The sequence below is a fragment of the Muntiacus reevesi genome, chromosome 19, assembly GCF_963930625.1.
Source record: "Muntiacus reevesi chromosome 19, mMunRee1.1, whole genome shotgun sequence".
NCBI classification, from domain to species: domain Eukaryota; kingdom Metazoa; phylum Chordata; class Mammalia; order Artiodactyla; family Cervidae; genus Muntiacus; species Muntiacus reevesi.
Window position 1 is genome coordinate 53,644,163 of NC_089267.1, and position 19,461 is coordinate 53,663,623.

Below are 19,461 nucleotides of genomic sequence, written 5' to 3' on the forward strand. Positions count from 1 at the left end.
TGAGAGCGATAACACGGTCTGTCCAAGACCCGAGAGCTGCGACCCGCCGAGGGGGCTTTAATGTTCATCGCTCCAAATCTTTGTTGTAACGAGACAAAAACCGAGGAGGATGCACTCACCTGACATCTATGGCTCCTCTTTTTATATGTTTTTCTCTCCCTGGGCCTGTCCCATGTAAATGGGGCCAGCCGGGAGTGCTGTTTGTTTTATCTGAGGTTCTCACTCCGGCCCTCAGACCTTCCTTTGTTCTACTCTTGCGGGCTTTTCCCTTCCAGATCTTTTAGCCACCGCCATTCTGGACCCCTTTTCCCTATTCTAACTACCTAACATAAGGACAGAACAGATTAAGTTGTATTTGCTCAACCCTGAGAGAACATGGAGCTTGAAACTGCTGCTTTGACTCCTTTGGAGAGTCAAGGGAGATTACAGACCACTCTGGAGATAAGAGGTGGTGGCAACCTCTGTCTCCTCCTCCAGGTTAGGGTGTTTTTAGGCTGTAATAGAGGAAGGATTTTTGTAATGTGACTCATGTTCAGAAAAGAAGGCCCCGTATAAGTAATGCTCAAAGATAAGCTAGCAGGAAATTAAACTTGGCAATATGAGAGGGCCATTCTTTTAGATTTTTCTTTTCATTTTTTAATATATTTTAACCTGGTGCTAGACTGCCTCTCCATTCTTCTTTCAGCAGTTAAAAAAAAAGAAAGAAAAGAAAAGAGAGCATAGATGAGAGGGGCTGTGATTGAAGAGTGGAGATGGAGGGGTGGGAGGCATGAGGAAGAAGGTCCACAAGGAATTTTTCTTCTGAGGGAGTGAGGTTGTGGGTCTCTCATGCATGGGGTGCACTCCTGATGTCAGCTTGATTCTGAATTGAGGCCTGATTTTATGCTCTTCATAGCTGAGTGTGTGTGTGTGTGTGTGTGTGTGTGTGTGTGCGCGCACGCGTGTGTGTGCAAGTAGTGTCTCTCTGTGTGTATATATATGTATATTAGATGTGTATCTGATAAAGACAGAACCTAAAATTTCCCCTCTGATCTCCAATAATTGCAGATGTCTTCATGACTGGTATTAGATAGGGTGACTCTAAATTACCCCGGCGTTCCCAGGATGGTCCTGGTATACATGTTCCAGTGTGTTTAGCAGCATTTTTTTCTGAACCTGCTGAATCAGGAACTTTAAAGGACAAGTAATTTGATTTAACAAGTCCTCCAAGTGATTCTGATGCACTTTCATGTTTGAAAAACTCCATATTAGGTGATAGGTGTAATGATATGAGGTTCATTTTTGTTTGATATATTCTGATAATTGAGTGGAAAAATAGAACAAGAACTAGTTTTAGGCCTTGAGCTGTCATTGGAACTGCTCATTGTGTATGGAAAACTCTAACTGAGCAGCCTTTGACAAAGGGATTGATAACAATTAACTTTAAGCACCAGTGATTAACCTTAAGTAGCCTAGGCTGCTCCCCCAGGAAACACAATTTTCTCAGAGTCTAAAGAGAAGCTGTAGCTATTTAGCATGTGGATTGGTCCAGGCACAAACATTTTTTGAAGATTCCATTGTTGCTTCTGTCAAATACTGTTGTTTTTTCTTTTTTAGTGTAAGTACAATGTTCAGAGGAAAGACAGTGGAAAATCAACTCTAATGAATCCCTACTATGCTTTCGGCACATACCTAATTTAACAGAAGAGGTAGTTGATTCTCAAAATGGTTCAGTAAAGGGCCCCAGATAAACTAGCACAGATACAAAATTTTGTGCAAATTCAAAACTCATGCCAACTATTGAGGGGACAGAGTAGGATGAAAGCTCTCTCCATCTCATAACAAAATAATAATTTCATGTGACACCATGAGGACCGTTAGTCAAATCAATGAACCTATAGTATCTCCAACTCCTTTTTCTGGCTTAAGTATGAACAAAATAAAAACATTACTTGTGAAGAGCACAGGGAACTCTTCTCAATACTCTATCTGGGAAAAGAATCTTAAAAAAAATTGGATATATATATGTGTATGACTGATTCACTTTTCTGTACAGCAGAAACACAACACTTTACATCAAGTATATTACAAAAATTTTTTAAATAATAGAAAAAAACCATTATTTGACAATTACTGAGTGTTTTCTGTCAGGCACAGTGCTAAATATTTGATACATATAAAATCTCAACAAATCTTTACAACATACGTAGAAGGTAAATTCTGCCACCATCATCACTCTCTTATTGCAATAAGCAATAAAATGACTTATTCACAGTCATTCAGCAAACTCTTCTGGGAACTGGGATGTGAGACATCCTGAGACATCCTGCCTCCTCCATGCCCTTAATATGGATGACACCTCACCTCTGACCTCTTTTCCTACTCATATAACCTGATACTGTTGCAGGAAGGGGGACCCCTTCCAGGGCCCAAAACTGGGCTCTTGTCTAACACTTGGAAATGAATTGTCTGAGGAGACACATGTGCTGACAAAGCGAGAGATTTTATTGGGAATGGGCGCCCGGTTGGAGAGCAGGAGGGTAAGGGGACCCAGGAGGACTGCTCTGCCACGGGGTTTCATGCTGATAGCATTAGTTTCCGGGTTGTCCTTAGCCAGTCATTCTGCCTCAGAGTCCTTCCTGGCGGTGCATGCATTGCTAAGCCAGTGTGGATGCCAGAGAAAAGGATTCTGGGAGGTGGTCGGACATTTCCCAAACTCTTCCGGTTGGTGGTGGCTTATTAGTTCCCTGTTCCTTACCAGGACCTCCTGTCATAAAACAACTCAGGCAAATGGTTACTAGGGTGCCTGGCCAGGGTGGGCGGTTTCAGGCAGTGTGTGTCCCCTAAAAATCCTGTAAGGACTTTCCCCTCTGTAATCTGGGTGTTAGCACACTCTGATGCAACCGATGGATTCTCCCCAGGATCACCATCACCCACACAAAAGTCTTGTACACACTTGCCTTTCTCCACTTTAAGAATACTTTCCTCCTTTTCCTGGAAAAGGACAAACTGGTGGTCCTGATAACTTAATGGCTAAGAATGATCTAGTTACTCTAGGGGATGCAATCTGACCCCAAACATCTGATCATTTTCCCCTTCACATCTTAATCCCTAGTGAGAAAAGGCCCATGGAGATTCTGTCTCACCAGGTGTTCACAGGGAGGCAAGTCTGTGTCAGCAGCCCTCACCCTGGAGAAAAAGTACATGGATTTTTCCTCATTATTTCTGGGAGGGCTAATTGCACTTCTGCAAGAATGTCCATTTATCATGGCTAGCTCAACCTTTCACCCAGAGATAAAACACTCTTTGGGGAGGAAAATAAGACAGATATACTTGGTTGGACTGATGAGGAGAATTGGGATTGGAAGGGTTTGGCCATAGTTATGGGAGGTTGTGGCAATATGAAATATTGGAATATTGTTCATCAGGATAAACCCTCCTTGACCCCATGGAGTAGTGTGGGCAGGGATATGGTGGGGGAGAGAAAGGCACTCAAAATCATAGTACAGTCATAGTATTTTTAAGGAAAAATGTCATTTTGATATTAATAGTAATGGAAAAGAGTGCAGAATAGGAACAAAGGTATGCTTATAAATTATTATGACTGGTTAAAAAGTCACCTACTATTACTTAGTTCGACAGTGCTTTAAAACAAATGAGTTCTATGTTTGCTCATAACCATCTCTTTTGACTTTATAATTATGTATGAAAAGTATTTCTGTCACTTGACATTCTAAGGAATATTTAGGGATGTGGGATTTAATGCTGGTTGCATGAAGGTATTGTAATATGAGCTCAAATCAATAGCTAAGTATAATTATTTGGTATAATGCTCAAATGTGTGTGTGTGTGTGTGTGTGTGTGTGTGTGTGTATACTTTGACTTAAGTTTTAATGTGCCAGTTTTAACCATGTCTCTATATAAATAAATTATGTGGTGCAGTGGCATATAGAATCTTAGCTTCAAATATTGTCATATTGACACATTGAAATAGGTACTATTCAAAATTAATTTATTTTCAATAAATTTTTAATTATGTCCATGAATACACACATTCTTTAAGACTATAGGATCAAAGGACACAGAGCTTTTTAAGAAGCTAAGCAGGTTATGATAGTGAGTTATAAAATAGTGTATAAGAGTTTTAGTTTCATTTAAGCTAATTTGGCCATTTTATAAAATTTCATATTTAAATTAAAGTAAGGTAAAATTTTTAGCATGGGCTTCCGAGGTGGTTCAATGGTAAAGTATCTGCCTGCCAAAGCAGGAGTCACCAGTTTGATCCTTGGGTCAGGAAGATCCCCTAGAGAAGGAAATGGCAACCCACTCCAGTATCCTTGCCTGGGAAAAGCCAGGCACAAAGGAGCCTGGCAGGCTACAATCCATGGGGTCACAAAAGAGTCAGACATGACCCAGCAACTAAACAACAACAAAATTTTAGCACAAAGATCAAAATTAATTTTCTTAAAATTAATGTTATATGTAAAAATTTTAATTTGAAAAATATACTTCCAAAGATTGAAAGCTTCAACAATTCATGGTTTTTGCTCAGTCTCAGTGATCTATAGATCTAAGACTAGATACTAATGACAATTGTATCTCCTTAGAATACTCATTGTTTGAAAAACTGGACTCAGTGCTGGCTTCGGCAGCACATATACTGAAAAAACTGGACTCTTCACCCAGGGTTCCACCACAGTATAGATGAATACTTTTTCCGCCATCAACTTGCTCTGTCATTGCCAGGTGTAAAGTTTTCAGGACTTATGGAGCATGTTCTACATCAGAGGTACCAGGTAGAATCTCTTTACATTTAAAAAGAATGTAGGATAAAATTTGACATCTCATTTCTAAGGGTGTTTGTGCACAGCTGATTATACAATTGCATCTTTGTTCTACTGTGGTTGCCACTGCTCGTCAATAAATGGAGCTTCTGGGACACCCACTGTCACCTAAAAATTAATTCACATTAAGTACAGTTTTAAGGTATTTATTTTGCACATGATAATAAACATAAGCACTACTAACCCAATAATCCAACCACCAGTGATCAATTTATCTCTGAACAGATGGTGGAGTGACAAATGAGCCAAAATGTAGGAACCATGGCAAGATCCTGGGAAATGCAAACAGATGTTTACAGCACCATGATTGTGATCATGTTCACTTACACGTTCATTGAGTGCTGGTGCCTTCTGCCGCAAAGGGATCTTTATTTTGTAAAAGGAGTTTTAATGTCTGCCTGAGTGTAATCAACAGTTCCCTCAACATTATAAACACTCACTTGATACCAATGGAAGCATCTCGCACACTATAAGTGTGCCTACAGGACAGAAACGTAGCAAACACTCAGTGTTCGGCCTTTACTCATAGGTGTCGTGTGACTTGGGTTATACATTTCTTCAGTGGGATCTCCTATTAGCCAAACAAGAAACTAGCAGTCATTCCACGTTGTTGCAGCTGTTGTCCAGTCCCCAGTCATGTCCAACTCTTTGCGACCCCATGGACTGCAGCATGCCAGGCCTCCCTCTCCCTCACCACCTCCCAGAGTGTGCCCAAGTTCATGTTCATTGCATCGGTGATACCATCCAACCATCTCACCCTCTGACACCCCTTTCTCCTTCTGCCTTCAATCTTTCCCAGCGTCAGGGACTTTTACAATGCAAAGTCTGTTCACATCAGATGACCAAAATACTGGAGTTTCAGCTTCAACATCAGTCCTTCCAATGAATATTCAAGGTTGATCTCCCTTAAGATTGAATGGTTTGATCTCCTTGCTATTTTTAAAATATGTATATATATATATACACCATGTATGTTTACATGTATAAATACCCATGCATGAATAAATGTATGGTTATACATGTATGTCTACACATTCATGAATAAATTGAACTTAAAGAAAAAAAAGTAATATGACTAATGTTTATTTTGTATATTAGTTTTCTGGGGCCATGACAACAAATTGCTAAAAATTGGGAGGCTTAAATCAACGAAAACATACTTTCTCAAAGTTCAGGAGGTCAGAAGTCTGAAGTCAAGGCATCAGCAAAGCAATGCTCCCTTGGCAAACTCTAGAAGAGGATTTGTTTCTTGCCTTTACGGCTTCTGGTGGCTAGAGGCATTCCTTGGCTCATGGTCCCATCACTCCAATCTCTGTCTCGACAGTCACATTGCTTTTTCATCTTTTCTCTTCTCCTACGTGTTTCTGTCTCAAAACTTCCTATAATGAGAATGCATATGATTACATTTAAAGCCCACCTGGCTAAACCAGAATAAGCTTTTCTTCACTTAGTCATATATTTTGTCACATAAAGTAATATTCACACTTTTGTTAGGGGAAGCACACTGCTGAAATTGCCCACCCTGGCCAGGAACTATAGTAACCATTTGCATAAGTTATTACACAACAGGATGTCCTGGTAAGGAACACAGAATTAATACGCCACCATCAGTGGGAAGAATTTGGGAAAAATCAAAAGGAGACACCATGTGTCCTTCCACCTCCCAGGATCCTTCTTACTGGCACCCATCTTGGCTGAGCAATACACGCACCACCAGGAAGGACCTTGAGTCATAATGATTGGCCAAAGACAACCCGGAAACTAACCCCATTGCCGTAAATCCCAAGAGTGCGAACCACATGTCAGAGCCTTTCTCCTGGGTCCCTATCCTGCGGCTCTCCACCTGGCTGCCCCTTCTCAATAAGTCTCTTGCTCTGTCAGCACATGTGTCTTCTTGGACAACTCATTTCCAAGGGTTAGACAAGAGCCCACTCTTGGGCCCTGGAAGGGGTCCCTCTTCCTGCAACACTTTTGTTATATAAGGTAATAGGGCTTCCTAGGTGGCAGAGTGGTGAAGAATCTGCCTGCCAAGAAGGAGATGCGGGCTTGATCCCTGGGTTGGGAAGATCCCCTGAAGGAGGAAATGGCAGCCCACTCCAGTGTTCTTGCCTGAGAAGTGCATGGACAGAGAAGCCTGGTGGCTAAGACCATGGGGATGCAAGAGCCAGACACAGCTTAGCAACTAAAAACCATCCACAGCAAATTACATTTTCCAGGGATTAGGAAATGAATGTATCTTTGGGGGGACTGCCGTTTGACCCACAAGTTCTTATTAACTCAATAATTCTGATAGCAAAGGCATACACTTTGTTCAGCTGAAGATTTCAGTTCTCATCACACTAGAATGATTTCCACATAGAGACTTTTATATCCATTATTTGATTTAAATTCAGTGTACTTACTAAAACTTATGCCAAGAATTTTACGTTTCATCTTTAAATCTTTTTTTCTTTCCCCTTTGATTCTAGAAGGACGATTCCCAATTCTAAGTTGGCAAATGGAACCCGTCAGAAACGCAGAGCCACATGTGTCCTGAGTGGCCAGGCAGGACTGACCTTAAAGAGGATGAAGGGAGCAGCAAAGTCCCATACAAGTGCACAAGCTGGAAGTTCAAAATCAGAGTTCAAAGGGAGAAAGAGAGGGACAGGGAGACTCAGATGAAGAATATCCTAGGGAAAAGCACATGTTTAAACACACAGGCTTGCTCTGGAGAGTGAATAGCACTGCACCACCTGAAACTGCTCCCCAGATCGCCTCCTTCCAGCTTTGTACAGGCTCACTTGACAGCATTTGTGTCTCATGCTGAGCTTCATGCCCCACTGGTGTTCCCCAGGGCTGAGATATCAGTAATTCCTATGGCTTCCCCATTGCAAATGGGAGGAAGGAAATTTTCTTTCATTTATGACTACATTGCAAAACAGTGGTTGATATTTCAACTTGTCCAACTGGTACGTCTTTTTCTTTGTAATCATGATACACAGGGAGCCAGAAGCATTTTCCAGGTTTGAAGACCTCCCAAAGGCAATCAGACGTACAAAATGCTCCACTTCACATGTTATGACCTTCTACCAGAAGTGTGGAAGAGAAGGTAGCCAGAAAAGAACAACCAAAGCATCCCAAACACATGGAACATGACACATAAGACAAAAGAAATTCCTCTAGAGCACATTCTTGCACCCAAAACTAGGAGGAAGTACAAATTAAACAGGGTCATATCTTACATCCTGAAGCAATCGCTTGACCCTGCCTCTTTCCTCAGTACCCTTTTTGTTTATTTCAATTTGCTGACAAACCCCTTGAAGAAGTTGTTTACTCATGGTGATGAAATTTCTTATTTATTTTACTCGTTATCCAACTTCGATCAATATAGTTCTTATCCCAAATTCCACCAAACTGTTTTATCAAATATATATTTAATTCCTTCAACAAATACTTTACACCAGACATTCTGCTTTGTGCTAGTATATGGCAATGAACACAGCAGTCTCCACACTCATGGAGCTTACAGTCTATTGTAACCATTCAAAGGATTGGGATTTAAATATTGAGGACCCCAAGAGCTTTAGTTATATGGATTATAACTGTCAATATTTACTAAATTAGAAGTTAAGCCATATACTTTAAAATATGATGTGGCCTGGATTAAAGTAATAGTAGTAGAAACAGAAGAGTTGTAAAATATATCTTGAATGTAGAATCCACATGAATGATCGATTGTGTATACTGAGGTTGACCTCCAGATGACATTGATGAAAAAATAATTGAGTTGTTTTATACTGAGGTATAAAGGAAGCATTCACATTTCCATATATATATTTTGAAATGCTACTTTTGCTGTGTACTTTACATGTATTTGTTCTATGTTAGAAAAAAAATAATCCTTTAAAATTATTTTAAAAGTAAAATAGTCATCTTTACTTCTCTTTTCTTACAGATCCATGTTAACATTGTTAAGAGGTAGCAACAGATTATATCCTAAACTCTAGCCTGTTACCATAAATTCAAAAGTTATATCATGTCCTCTCAAAGACCCTGATTGGACTTCTATAGGAAGATTTTTCATTCTTAGTTTCCTAGTACCTCTCATGGCCTACATATACAGCTTTAGTAGCATTTGGCCAACCTTTCCCACTCAATAACTTAATAATCAGGTTAAATGCATGTTTAGCCAAATCACACATCTTTTGGTGCACCCTAAAAATTGTTCTAAGCAGGTCACCTTTTTGGCTCAGTTGTTCAGTTCAGTTCAGTTGCTCAGCCGTGTCTGACTCTTTGTGACCCATGAACCGCAGCACGCCAGGCCTCCCTGTCCATCACCAACTCCCAGAGCCTACCCAAACTCATGTCCATTGAGTCGGTGATGCCTTCCAACCATCTCATCCTCTGTCATCCCTTTCTCTTCCTGTCCTCAATCTTTCCCAGCATCAGGGTCTTTTCAAATGAATCAGCTCTTCGCATCAGTATTGGGACAAAAGTACTGGAGTTTCAGCTTCAACATCAGTCCGTCCAATGAACACCTAGGACTGATCTCCTTCAGGATGGACTGGTTGGATCTCCTTGCAGTCCAAGGGACTCTCAAGAGTCTTCTCCAACATCACAGTTCAAAAGCATCAATTCTGTGCTCATCTTTCTTTACAGTCCAACTCTCACATCTATAATGACTACCTGAAAAATCATAGCCTTGACTAGACAGACCTTTGTTGGCACTGTAATGTCCCTGCTTTATAATATGCTGTCTAGGTTGGTCATATCTTTCCTTCCAAGGAGTGTCTTTTAATTTTGTGACTGCAGTCATCATCTACAGTGATTTTGGAGACCCCCCAAAATAAATTCTGCCATCGTTTCCACTATTTCCCTATCTATTTGCCATGAAGTGATTTAACTGGATGCCATGATCTTAGTTTTCTGAATGTTGAGCTTTAAGCCAACTTTTTCACTCTCCTCTTTCACTTTCATTAAGACGCTCTTTAGTTCTTCTTCACTTTCTGCCATAAGGGTGGGGTCATCTGCATATCTGAGGTTATTGATATTTCTCCCAGCAATCTTGCTTCCAGCTTGTGCTTCTTCCAACCCAGAGTTTCTCATGCTGTACTCTGCATATAAGTTAACTAAGCATGGTGACACCATACAGCCTTGATGTACTCCTTTTCTTATTTGGAACCAGTCTATTATTCCATGTCCAGTTCTAACTGTTGCTTCCTAACCTGCATACAGGTTTCTCAAGAGGCAGGTCAGGTGGTCTAGTATTCCCATCTCTTTCAGAATTTTCCACAGTTTATTGTGATCTACACCGTCAAAGGCTTTGGCTTAGTCAATAAAGCAGAAATAGATGCTTTTCTGGAACCCTCTTGCTTTTTTGATGATCCAGCGGATGTTGGCTACTTGATCTCTGGTTCCTCTGCCTTTTCTAAAACCAGCTTGAACATCTGGAAGTTCACGGCTCATGTATTACTGAAGCCTGGCTTGGAGAATTTTGGGCTCAGCTGAGATACTTGTATAAAGAATCCTTAAAAATTTTAACCAAAAATACATATTAGTTTTTGAAAACCAACTGAGTTACTATTATCATAGGTTTATAACTGACATTTTAAATTATATAAAGCCAATTTTAAATGTATTTTAAACTTCTTAATATGTAATAAATAAACACTTGCTCAACCTTATTCTTCATTTTTCATACTGACGATTCAGTACTTCTAGGCTTGAAATCCTCCACTGATTTTTCCATTGCCTAGTGACTGATTGTGAAATTAATCTTTGCTTTCACAGATCTACATGATTCCATTCTGTCCTGCTTCTTCATTTATGTGTCTCTGGTGTTGTACATCATTGAGTTAGATGACTATAATGGCATCTTTCTAATGCTAAAATGATATAATTTCCTCTCCCTGGAATAGAATTGAGGATCAGGATTGATGGGGAAATGATAATTGTTTTAGATACTTGATATAACTTAAAACCTACTATATATGAAATATTCCATCTAAGTTGCCTAGCTGCTTATGTGGAGAGTATTGAGCTACTATCTCCATCCTCTGAAAGTTATTGGAATCCTGGAGTGTTACTTAAAAACTGTACATGGACAATTGCTCATAATTTCAGAAGAGGAGAGTTTCATGTTAATCTCTGGTATATTCATAATTGGATGTTTTGGGAATATTTTATAAAACAGAAATATCATCAGAGGTCTTCATAGCTTCAACATGAAAAAGTATATACATATGTCAGATTAAACTACATTCTGTTTTTCCATTTGTTAAAATTATTTGCTTGATAGAGATGCCTAATTTTCCTGAAGATAATCACCCATACCTTTATTTATTACAAAATTCTTCCATGTTTTCATCTGGATAATGTCATTTTACTATAAGTGATAAAGTTGGGAGTTAGACTCTGTTTAGGCTCCTGACTCAGAGATCTTTCTCTAATCTCATGTTTATCATTGCCCTTGGACATTGGTGGTTTTCACAGGTGTCTACAACTTCTTTGAAATTCCTCTTATCAAAAGGTGAGAACTGTACCCAAGGAATTAGATCATCCAGCTGAGGAGATTCCAGGCAGGGTGCTTAGGGTGCTGCCCAGCTTCTTCTAACTACTTAATATGAGTGGGGAGGGAAAAGTTAAAGAAAGCACTGTTAAATATAAAGGAGCCTTGGCTTGCTGCATTCAAAAATAAAATGGTTCCTTATTCCCAGACTCTCCAGATTGCAAAAGATGCTATAATTAAAAAACAGCTTCCAGGCAAAGATCAAATCTAGGGCACTCTCAGAAAAACATGATCTAAAGATAAAACCAAAGATATAGCTGTAAAATCCTTTGTTAAGGCCTCAGAAAGATTTAAGGAGGTGTCATATAGATGCTTTCAAACAGACAAAAGGCCCCGTAAGAGTCTTGAGAGAACTGTCTCCACAGTAACATTCCAGGGAACCCTAAAGTAGAACAGAACTAATCTTGAAGGGATTTTTTTGAGGGGGTGAGTGTCTTTTGTCTAGGATTTTTTTTTTTTTTTTTTAATTGTATCAGCTTGAACTAAAAAAGGGAAGAAGCGTTACGAAGTTAACTGTGTCCCTTGGGCTCCAGAACTATTACAGGCAGTAAGAAGGCTAAGGAAAATAATCAGCTACAAACAACCAGCCACGTTTTATGTAAAAGGAAGGAAAACTCAAAAGGTGGAGCCGGGAACCTAGAGGGCAGCTCTAAGACCTCTGAGAACTGTTCCAAGAAATAGGGACTCGCAACATGCGCCTGGCTAGAATTCAGAATTACTATGGGCCATTGACTGTTTTATACCCCTGTTCTATTTTTTCCAAACGAGTTTCCTTTGAGACACTATTCTATGTCTGTGCCACCACTGTATGAGACACCATCTGTCTGGGTATCAGATAACTTTTATTTAATTCAAGACCTTTAAATTGAGAGAAACTACTCAAGCAGCTATAGTCAGGTGATGACACTGAAGAGGCTCATGTCACCTTGACCTGATATGAGTAATGACATCCTGGACCTCAACCTTCAGTCCAGTACTGAAGGGCCTGTTAGGAGATCTTATAAGAGGATGAGATATGTTTCATGATGAAGACACGTACGTAATTTGTGGCTCACAGAGGAAGGGCTATGGTGGTTTAAAACATGTTCATATTCCTCCCATAAAAAAAGATAGAGATCGCTTACCCTTCCCTGGAATTTGAGTTATTGCTTTCTTCTAAAGAATGGAAAATGGCACCATTGACAATGCATGACTATGAGGCTAGAAAACTCACCACAATTTCTCTCAAGCTTTCTCTTGAGATGCTCTTCCTTGAAACCAGCTTCTCTATCACGTGTCATGGGACAGGTGAGACCACATGGAGAGGTCACACTTAGGCATTCTGGCCAACAGCCCCCGTCAAGGTCATAGTCAACATCCAGACATGATCCCCAGGCTTGTGATTGAATAGACTTCATTTGACTCCAGTCTTCCAGCTGTTCTGGCTGCCACCAAAAGGAACAGAGGAAGAGGCTTACCAAAATTACAGATTTAGGAACAAAAAATATGGCATAATCGATTCAATGGACATGAACTTGGGCAAACTGTGAGAGATGGTGAGGGACAGAGAGGCCTGGTGTGCTGCGGTCCCTGGGGTCACAAAGAGCCAAGCACAGCTTGACAACTGACCAGCAACAAACATGCTATTTGAGTGAAAGTTTCAGGATGTTTGTAACATAGCATCACATAAACAGAATAGACATGAAAAGTTAAGTTTAATAGGAAAAAACAGAGAAGTTTTATATTGTAGTGCATGTAAAAAAAGACATAGAGGCATTTCACTTGTGCAAAGTATATTAGGAATAATTGTATATAGTAATTTTATTCACAGTTTTCTTGCTCCCCAGAAGGTTAGGACCTTGAGGGAAAAGGCTAGGTCTTATTCACCCCAGATCCTCTGGCACCAAATAGTTCCTAGAACACTACAGCTGCTAAACCAAAGAAGTCTGTTTTCAAGAGCTTACATTTTACTGTCAGATAAAGAACAAAAATAGACTGAAAGAAAGAAAAAAAAGGTAAAGGACAAAGGGAAGGAGAGGGTAAGTATCAGATCAGTGCAGTCGCTCAGTCATGGCTGACTCTTTGTGACCCCATGGACTGCAGTGCTCCAGGCTTCCCTGTCCATCACCACCTCCTGGAGCATGCTCAAACTCATGTCCATTAAGTCGGTGATGCCATCCAACCATCTCATCCTCTGTCATCCCCTTCTCCACCGCCTTCATTTTTTCCCAGCGTCATTGAAGAGAGTAAGGATGGAAGGAAGGAAAAAGGATAGAAGAGAGAGAAAAATGAGAAAAGAAAAGAGAGAAGGAAAGGATGGTAAGAAGGGAGAAAAGAAGAAGGGAAGAAAATGGGAAGGGGAGGGAAGGAAGAACGAAGGAAGGAAGGAAGAATGAAGGAAGGAAAGAAGAAAGATCCACCCTAGTGATAAGTGCCATCAATTACAAAGCTTGACTTGATGAAGAGTGCCTGGTTGTATTAACAGCACTGGTTCTTCAGATGGTGTTCTCTAAAGCTCAAATTAAAAGAAGAAAAAAAGAAAAGCATGTATATTGAACAATCATTGATAGTTATTCATTCTATCCTTAGACCAACAGTTGCAGATACAATAGCAGATATCACTGAGTTAAATCTCCAGGCAGGTCATGATCTCCAGATGCTGGGAATGGCACTGCTCCTATTTCAGTAAATCCCTCTTGTCTTTTTGGTCAGTTTGAACACAGCCCACTGCAGATTCATCTCAGCTCTGACTTCCCCCACTTATCCTTTCCAGCTCCCAGAACAATGAGGAAATCATCAAAACTAGGAATTATCTAAAATCTGAAGCAGAGAAGGCCCAGGTTTTTGGTGGTAAGGAGCTAGTCCATGAGGCCCTGAGCAGTTGCATCCATTTTCCTAGGATTTCAAGCACACACAAAGGATTTCAAGCCTTTCCTAATCTCGTCCCCACAGGGCACCACTAGCAAAAGTGAGATTCGAAGAGAGGAAGTGTAGCAGCCTCAATAGCAGCCCATCTACGCAAGGGACAGAGAGGAGTCTTAATCTGAAGCACGGATCAACACAGGAATGTGGCTGTCCTGAATAGTTAATTCACTTCTAGAATTTGTGAGTAAACTACAGTGTCAGGAAAAATGAAGTCAATGACCCCACTCTATTGCTTGTCTGACAATTTTGAGAGGGATTTATTAAACTATGAGTGTCCTGGATTGGGTAGCCATTCCCTTCTCCAGGGGATCTTCCCGATGCAAGGACTGAACCTGTGTCTCCTGCATTACAGGCAGATTCCTTACCATCTGAACCACCAGGGAGGCCTCGTGAGTGCCATAGTCTAACAAATATATGTCAAGCCCTGTGGCATACAGGATCTTAGTTCCCCAACCAGAGACTGAACCTCCTGCATTGGGAGCACGGAGTCTTAACCGCTTATCCACCGGGGAAGCCCCCTAAAAAATATATGAATTCACTGCTAAAAAGCATAACAGTGATGATTCAAAATACTGTCATATAAAAGTAGTCAGAGGACCTGGTCATGGTTAGACTGGAAAAGAGGATTTTGTAGAAAGTCTAAAAGATAAAAATACATCTTAAAATATGCAAAACATACTTATGAGCTAGAGCAGGGGTCAGCAAACTATGGTTCTTGGGCCAAAACTGACCTGCCATCTATTGTGTAAATAAAGTTTTAAAGAAACAAAGCCACATCCATTCATGTTGTGTATTGTCTGTGGCTGCTTTTGCCCTGTAACAGCAGAGCTGAGGAACTGTGACAGGGACCATTTTGCCTGGAAGCCCTAAAGGATTTACTATCTGAACCTTTAGAAGAACAAAATCATCTGTGAGCTAGAGAGATATAAGTGTAAACCTAGAACCAATGGGTGAAACTTACATTAGGTGAAATTTTTGCCAAAGAAAACAGGCTTTCTAGTAATTAGGGCCACCTTAATATGAAATTAGCTGTCACATATAAGTTTTATATCACAAAATGTATTTGTGACTCAGCTAGATGAGATGGGGAGTATTCATATGATGACAGATCAATATCACCTTCAAATTCTTCTCCATCTCTTCCTATAGTCAGTCATTTACCAAGTCTTCTAATGATTCTCTCCAAAGCTCTTGCCCATTTGTGTGCTTCTATTTCCACACTTGATCTTCTTGACCATGTCTTCTTCCACCTCGCCCAGCAATTTCTATTCTAATTAGTCTCCTTGCCCTTGATTTCCCCAATTTGAATCTTTCCTACAAATTATATTTCAGTCTGATATTACGTTGTATTTTGCTTTTTAAAAAAAATATTTATTTATTTGGCTACTCTGGGGCTTCATTGCAAGAATCTTTAGTTGCAGCACTTGGGATCTTCAGCTGTGGCATCTGAACAGTTAGTTGCAGCATGTGGGATCTAGTTCCCTGACCAGGAGTTGAACCCGGGCTCCCTGCATTGGGAGCACAGTCTTAGCCGCTAGACCACCAGGGAATTCCCTGTGATACTTTGCTTTTGAAACTTCTCTACATCCTTAAGAATCATTCATGGTTTTACCTTTTACCTGTAGGGTAATATATGAAAATTTTTAGACTCTGTTCGACTCTTTTCACTGTCCAGCCTTTACCAGTTTCTGAACTTTATCATCTACACTCTCCTCCCTGGATATTGAGAGCAAACAAAATGAAGAAATTAATTATTCTCAAAAATTTTGTGCATATTTATGCCTTGAGCTTTTTAATGTTTGCGACAAGTTTGACTTCAAACTTCTCCAAAAAATTACCTCGGAATCCTTATAGTTTTTCTTCAGCACAATTTTTGTTCTTAGCATATATGATACTTATATCGTCCTTCACTCTAGATGTGCTCAGCTCAGAATGAATTTCTTAGTCCTATATTTAGAATGGAGGTTCTCGGCCCGATACTTGGAATGAACCTTCTTGACTCAGGACATGAGATAGAGGTTTGTTAGCAAGTTTTATTTCGTATTCCCTGTGTCTGGCGTGCTACGTAGCCATAGAAGCTACACGATACAAGTTCATAAATGATAACAGAATACTTTCTTTTTTTAAAAAAAAAAAAGAAGGGGACACTAAATTTAAAATATCGTTTGCAGGGTTTTGTCCCTTCTCCATCCCCAGGGACAATTTTACTAGATAAGGAAGTTAAGAATTAGAATCTCCCCACCCCTTATTTTCTCAACTGCAGTATTTATTAATTGCATGACTGTGGGCAATTAGTTTAGCCCCTTCATGCCTGTGTTTTCCTATTTGTAAAACAGAAATAATAATATGTAGCTTATAGGGATATTGTGAAGCACAATTAATGTTTGTAAAGTGTTTTTTAACAACTTCGGTGTCATAGAAATGTAAAATAGCCTTAATTTAAAATTTAAAAATATGTATGCATAATGATTTATTTAATAAACACAGAAAGAAGTGTTTATATGAATTTACATGTATGAATCTGGTTTGCAATATTAACAATTTGTTTTAACTTGGAAATAGACTTTGCTCATTTCTGACATTTTGCATTTGCATTTTGATATCTTCTCCCAACAATGAAAGCTTATGTGATTCATGTGGGTCAGTGGTTCTCTGCCGTGGCTGAACCTTAGTGTATGATTATGGCCATACTTCACTGAATTAAATAAACTGTCTGGGGATGGGGAGCCTAGGTATGGGTATTTTTAAAAGACATCTCAGGTGATTCTAATATGCAGCCAAGATTGAGAATGGCTAATGTCTGTCTCAATGTGTATGTACATTATCATAAGACAGCTTGATGAAAATATTCATCTATAATGTATTTAAATATATTTTGATTGACATTTTGAACTGCATGATGAATTTGTTCGAAAAGACCTCAAAATTCCCTTTTGACCATAATATTCAATGAATCTATGATGCCCTTTTTGAATTTGTCAGATGGAATAGCATAGACCCACATGAGTAATCCTTAACTATTACTTATTGGAGAAACAGTGGTGGTTATACTTGCTTTCAGATACTTATATTTGTCTGCTTATACACATATATATGCTGGAGCAGAATGTTTATATAAAATTATACATCATAAAGCATATAATACACCTCACAGTTACATTGTTTTTACATGGGAAGTGTTATTTTGTAAATCACCTTTTGCATTTTTTAATGCAAGTTGAGTTGATTTCTTGTTGTCACTGGGTTAATTGCTATATCTTTTACTGCTATTGGTATATGATGAAAGTTTTTAAAGAAGGTTTTGAAAATATAATTAGATAGGTAAAACTTATAAATAATTGTATTTATGTATGACAAATCTTGGGTTTCCTTGGTGGCTCAGTGGTAAAGAATCTGTCTGCCAATGCAGGAGACACGGGTTCACTCCCTGAGTTGGGAAGATCTCCTGGAGAAGAAAATGGCAATCCGCTCCAGTATTCTTGCCTGGGAAAGCCCATGGACAGAGGCGCCTGGAGGGCTACAGTCCGTGGGGTGGCAAAGAGTCAGACCTGATTTAGTGACGAAACAGCACCCACAACAATGATAAATCTATTACTTTGTTGTCAAGTCTGATACTCCACTTTCAAGTAGATTTTTAGAAAGTTAGCTTTAGGCTTTATTTTTATTTTATTTTATTTTAGGCTTTATTTTTAAATGAACACAAGTTGAGAGATATAAGTGTAGGTTATGTGTGTGTATAAATAAAGTAGACCTTCAAAAGTCCATGACTTTTTCCAGTTAATGAGTTCTGAGAATTTTTCTCACAGTTCTTTAATGCATAAAGGGATCAAGAATCCAACTAGAATATAGCCAGGTTTAAATCACCTACTAACTTTTCAAATTACATTTCAAAGCAGAGGGAAATTTGAATTCTGATGATGAAAAATGCAGCTCTTGTTCATCCTGGGGTGAGTACATTGATTTTGAGTGTTTCAGTTGGCCTTTTGCTCCAAAGGCTTAACTTTCTACTTTTGATGGCATAGTATTATCTCTTCTCTTTAGTACTTTTTCTTAATAGATGATCTAAAACTTCAAAGTGTCTAGCCAGAAGTGTACAATATTTTAATAAAATACTTTCTGAATGATCTCAAATCATGCTCATGGTTCCTAATTATTCATCATGACATTTAAAACCAATCCACTGGCAGTGACAGGGACAGTATTATATTGTGACGTTCATATTTGCCCGAGATGACATTTTTCTCCTTTTGTTACATTCTGTTAACAACCTGTCCAGTATAGCATAATTTTTGCTTGAATACCAATTAAGCAAATTGCAATACATCCATAATCCAATTGCTGATGAATGATGTGAAACCAGAGTTTATTATAATTCAGTGATATAAAATACAACAAAAAAGAACAAATGGGCTGCGGCGGTATGGATGATATTTGTTGAGCTATTTACGTGATTAATGCTCTTATAATGTTTGCCTTCTCATTGTCCTCTATCATCTGTAGGTTTTAGTTCTATTTTTTTCCTGAACAAGACAACTTCAATGTTGTAAAATGAAAAGCAGAGTATTGCAAAGTAAAATTATGCTGGAATAATAAAACAGCACCTGAATATTGCCTATGTAACATGCATATCTCTCCTAAAATAGTTTAATTCTGACTTAATTTAGGTCCAGAGACACTGTTAATAGTGGTAGAATTCTATTTCTTTGGAATAACAGACAATCACTTCATATTTTCTTTCACTAAACAACTGGACTCATTTCAAATATAACCTATAATACTATGCTACACTAATACTAATGAAATCATTTATTAAATATAATAAACTATTATATTTTAACACATATCCTTAATAAAATAGTATTTTTAATAGAAAAATAACTATATCTTACTAGTAGTGTTTTATTATTAAAAAATAAAAGGAACTTTTTGAAACAATTACAGATAGAGTTTGATTTATTAAGCCATGGTTGTGAGCTGACTTTTTTTTAACTCCTGATCAGTCCCAACAGAAAGCTGTCAATGGTCTGCTTTTCCCCACAACTGTTCATGGGTTTATTGTGATTCAGTATTCTTGGAATGTTAAGTTACATATTTTTCTTTACTTAAAATTTACTGTCAGGAATTAATAACAGGTAAAGGTTCTAAGAGTTCTAATGCTCCTGTTGTAGGCTACTGAATTTATACCTT